This window comes from Pinus tabuliformis, chromosome 3_1, assembly GCF_031772625.1.
Source record: "Pinus tabuliformis cultivar Carrire ecotype Pingquan chromosome 3_1, CPIR1, whole genome shotgun sequence".
Taxonomy (NCBI): domain Eukaryota; kingdom Viridiplantae; phylum Streptophyta; class Pinopsida; order Pinales; family Pinaceae; genus Pinus; species Pinus tabuliformis.
The window spans coordinates 974,461,376-974,466,875 of NC_142301.1; the positions used below are offsets into that span (position 1 = coordinate 974,461,376).

The 5,500-nt window shown below is 38.5% G+C and overlaps 1 pseudogene; it reads right to left on the reverse strand.

The window, feature by feature from the left end:
• Positions 1 to 711: 711 nt before the first annotated feature.
• Positions 712 to 5,212, reverse strand: LOC149191088 (ABC transporter C family member 10-like; annotated as a pseudogene).
• Positions 5,213 to 5,500: the final 288 nt, after the last annotated feature.

Here is a 5,500-nt window from a genome sequence, read left to right on the forward strand (position 1 = left end):
AATTTGGCCCTTCATAATAGCAACTCCATGATACTACTCATTTAAGTTTGTCTTTAGTACTCCTACCCTTTTGGAGCAATACATCTTTTGTTTAAATCTCTTCTTTTCCACATTAATTTATACGCGCTAGCGATCCTTATCCACTCAACGGAGGTAGTTTGACAAAATGGGCAACGTAAATCATGAAAGTCCATAAATTAGGGAGAAAATAATAAATACTTTTTTATTTTTTATTTTTTCATGAAGTATTTTATGGGCAACGTAAATCGTGAAAGTCCATAAACTAGCAATTGTCCCAAAAGGTACAAAGAGAGGCCGATAGAATTATTAAATTGGAATTGTTGAATATTTCTAGAAGTGTTAATTGGTTTGTGGAAAACCTTGTTTTCTTGCACTGGATCATCGTGCAATTACTTTTCTTTAGATGTTTTGTTTATATCTATATTACAAGGAACACATTGAATGTCTTATTTTATTTCTGCTATCCTTACTAATATCATTTCCGTGCGTTTTCTTGATCAATTTGATGAAATATTCCATTATCCTTTGGTCAAAGTCCTCACCTGCATATTAGTGTACATCCCGGTAAGTTCAAAGCTCGAAAGCCAACCAAAAAAGTCAATGATAACCACCGTGCACGTATTCAAATTCGTAATGTAAAACTACCAGACAGAGTTCAGACAGATTACCTCCAAGATGGGTATCACCGTTTGTAGCCAAAACCTCAAAAACTCTGTTGTCAATAGTCAGAACACTGACATCAAACGTGCCACCGCCAAGATCAAAAACAACAATATTTTTCTCTCCACCCTTCTTGTCCAAGCCATAAGCTATTGCTGCAGCTGTGGATTCGTTGATAATACGAGCTACATTCAAGCCAGCAATTGCATTAATACAGACAAACATACACATAATTTCTACAAACTCAGAAGCCCTCCTACCTCTCTATTTGCCCTAATTTCCATTATCTTGGCCGTCTCCCCTAATTACATCTGTCCCTATTTCTAGAAGCTATTTCCACCTAATCCTAACAAATTTGGTACATCTGTCCCTTAAGGACACCCTGGCATAACTTCCTAACTAACCAGATTCCCTAAATCAAAATATCACAAAGAGAAGAAGACTTTTGCTCTAAGTGGAGGAAAAAATATCTAATATGATGCTCGTGCATAAAAAATGCAGGTTACAATAAGGATGAGCCAATTGTAAATAAATGGCTTTACAATGAGATCTTATCTGACAAGAAAATACATCAATTTAGCGACCATCAACGTAAGGTCACTAATGGTACAATTAGCCCATCATCTAAGGATTAAAGCATCGAGCGAAGATCTTATGGTCTAGGAAGAGAGATCGAAAGGTTATTCATTATTGGTTGTTGCATGAAGAAGAGCATTTGATGTGTGGGACCAATACTCTGTCACCAACCTCCTGAATAACGATCCTTCTCTCTCCATCAGTTTCAATGGATGATCACACTCCACCATCTCACCTGCATGAATTCAAGATCATAATAGTTCAAATTAGATACAGGTGAATAGATCTACTTTCAGTACCGTCCATTTCCTCGAGTACAACAAATTCAGATGAAACCAATCCATGCATACAACACAAAGATAAGATAGAATGATAGGGCCTTACCATCACTGATGGCAACAACCATGTCACTGTCTATAACAGTAGGTATCCTGTGTGCAACAGTAATTACAGTGCAACCTGCAAATTCCTTTCTAATTATTGTTTGGAGAATGGCATATGTAGCATCGTCTATTGATGTTGTTGCTTCATCTAGAACAAGGATTCGACTTTTCCTGAGCAATGCACGTCCCAAACAAAACAATTGTCTTTGCCCAACACTCCAATTCTCTCCATCACTCCCCACTGCATTTTATTGATCTTTTAGAGCCACAAAAAACTTCCAAATCTAACAGCCAAATTCATGGCCATGTCAAAGAATTTTATTGCATTCAAAAATATATTCTTACTACAAAAATCACCTGGTGCATCTAAGCCATCCACCTTCCCTCTTACAATGTCTCCAAGTTGACACTTGTTCAGAACCTTAATCAAAGCAGAAAATAAATTCATGGCATTATTTATTTTTTCATTCTACATATGATAAACTCAGTTAGAGATTATGTTGAATAGAATTTACATACTTCCCAAATTCTTAACTCTGAGTGCTCAGATAATGGATCTAGGTTGAAGCGAATAGTTCCATGAAAAAGAGTTGGCTCTTGAGGAATAATCCCAAGGCGTGACCGCAAATCATGAAGCCCAATAGAGGTAATATCCAAACCATCTATGGATTCTACCCCCTGCAGGTTCAACTAATCGAAAAATAGCACTAATGAGAGTGGTTTTCCCACTTCCCGTTCGGCCAACAATCCCAATCTTTTGCCCTCCTTCAAATGCACATGTAATGCGTCGTAAAACAAGGGGACTGTTGGATCTATATCTAATCTGCACACGTATCAAATATATTTGATTGAAAACATCATTAACCATTCAAATTTATAATTTGAACAATCATCTTTTTAGAAAACACATCTCAGATACCTTCAAGTCATGTAACTCCACCTTCCCAAGCGAAGGCCAATTATCTGGTGGTCTGTGATCTTCTATAACGGCTAGTGCCTCACTAGGAATGTGCATATACCATTTGATGCGTTCTACAGAAACAATGTAGTTTGCAAGTGTACATTGGTTTTGAACACTTTTAACCAACGATATGTTCAATGATAGACCATAAGATAGGGCCATCCCAACGAAACCTGCACCAGTTCAATTTGTTAGGCATGATTAACTTATATATAAAAGTGTCCAGTAATAACAGAAATCTCCCATAGTTGACATTTAGTTTCATTGTTCAACTTCATACCAGGTTTGAAGCTGCCCTTTGGGAGTAGAACCATAGCAAGAGCAAAGGAGCAAATAACAGTTGCATTTAACATCTCTAGACACTGGATCAACCATTCATTTGCTGAGAAACAGTAGAAAAAGGGGCTCGAATTTTTGTCAATAAGGTCTAAGTTCTTCTTGAAGAACTGATCCTCAACCCTAAAAGCCCTAGTGGTCATTGTTCCTGCTATGGACTCGCCAAAATGATTTGCAATAGGTGATTTCGTTGTACCATTCAGTCTCATCAATTCTTTAGCAGAAGAAAAATAGTATTTCTGATTAAATTGAACAAACAAAAAATCAGTTATAATTTCTCTCACAATATTGGCAGTCAAGTAAAGAGTCTTCTCAAGAAACTTGTGTGAATTAGCGATTTACCTGGAGTCGAAAGGCCAAATAAATCAATGGAATGGCTGCAAACAAAACTTGCCATGTCACAACAGCCACAACTCCAAGACTGCTGTAAGCAATCATGGTAGATGACATGCACATGACAAAGCTGAAAGGAATGTCTACGTCAAGAATGCTGAAATCTGAAGAAACCTGGAAAAGGAGGTCGACAAGATAAATGCTACCCTCATGTATGTTAAATTTCACTTTTTGTCAAAGACTTAATTACGTAAAGAATGAAGCCTATCGTAATTACGTAAACGACTTACTCTGCGGAGAACTCTTCCCAATGGAGTTGCATCTAAGAATGCCGTCGGTGCTCGGAATAAAGAAGTCAGAAGCTCAGAAAAGAAGGATTTTGATGCCTTAAGCCCCAAAAGAACGGTGAAAAGTGACCGAAGGAATAGGAAAAATATAGATGTGAACCGAATGGCTGAGTACACTATTATTAACCTTAATACACCGATTTGAGGACTTTGCAACTTAGCAACCATCCAAGTATTTCCCAAAATCTGCCCAATCAAGAATATAAGATGACCAAGACCAGCACATACACAATATAAGAAACCTTTATTCTATTTCAAATAGTCAATGTATGGCTTCAGACCGGTGTCCCCAACTTCCTTCTCTTCCCTTTTAACTAGCTGATCCCCGTTAGAAGCTATATTTGAAATCAGTTTTTCTGTCTGTGACTTGCTGCTTTGAATATCTCTCTCTTCCTTGACAGGTTCATCTTTTGTGGATGGCTTTGTCGCTGCTGATTCATTGGAACCAACAGTGTTCTTGTTTGCATTCACAAGGTCCCTAAATGCCTCACTTGAGAATAACAGTTCCTGATATTGCCTGGCTTGATGAATCTCACCGTCCAACATCAGCTGCAAAAGAGAGAAAATTCAGTGTAGAAATTAAAAAAAGAGGTCAAAACTATTAGCATTAAATTATATGTCAAAGTTGCAGAAAATATTTTAATGTGCCATCCATCAGAAAACTTTGCCAAAAGGATGTTTACAAGCAAGCAAACAGCTTCCACATGACTAGGATAACTGTTTACTAGCCATAATAGCATCAAATGCCGGGAGAAAATCAACTTGGTGTATTACAAGAATTACTGTCTTTTTTTACAGTGCTCCCGTTATATATTCCTACACATCAAAATATGTCTATTAGGAAGCTAAGAAAAATGAAAAGCATTGCTATAGAAAGCTGCAACGCACAAAATTAGCACCAGCGACATAATAATTTCAAAACCTTTTATATCAAAAGGAAATGACCATATTAACCTTAAACAAGCTAGTAGCAGTATGAGCATCAACAACACTGAAAGGATCATCCAAAAGATAAATACCCGAATCTTGATATAAAGCACGGGCAAGCTGTATCCGCTGTTTTTGGCCACCACTGAGATTGACAGCTCTTTCTCCTATTTCAGTCAGATCACCAAAGGAAAAATTCAGGAGATATTTGTACAGCGAAGACTTTAAGATAACCTCCTGATATTTCTGCTCCTCCTTGTGGCGTCCGAATAATATGTTGTCTCGTACCGTTCCTGTTTGAATCCATGCAGTCTGAGAAACATATGCGAGGGTGCCACAGACTTGCAATCGCAGAGGCAGGGCTGAGTACAATGAGAAAAAAATACACCAATTTAAATGGTTGATAATATTAGGTTAAACTCGGCAATTCCAACGAGCTCCTCGCTGAGCCACTTCCCATTCGAAGGCGGCGTAAGCAAGCTGGCATACTGTTGGAGATCCCTGGTATCCTTGTGCATACTCTTGGCAGCCTTCTTCCTGGCCAGCGCAAATACGAAAGCATCCATACCATCCTCATTAATATAAACCTCGATATTGACCTCATTCTTACAAGGCACTATAGAATTATAGATCCTCGAGATCAGATCATGTCTTCTCTGAAGCTCCATGGTCGCCAACAAGCCCTGGCAATATCGGCGCCCGCTGGCATAAAACTTGAAGACAATCTGTCCTTTCAGCAGCAGGGGAGTATCGTTTCCGTCCCCAGTACCTAATAGACTAAATTTTTTCTCAAAGATCCTGTCCTTCGTTGCAAATTGCGCCGCCTAGGCTAGGGCGATCTGCTTGTTTTGCCATCGTTGACAGCGAAGGCGATCAAGAAAGTGATGCAGAAGAACTCTATGTAGTAAGACTGAGGGCCTGCGGGGATTAGAGTTTTTGCATAACAGGGCCAGGTT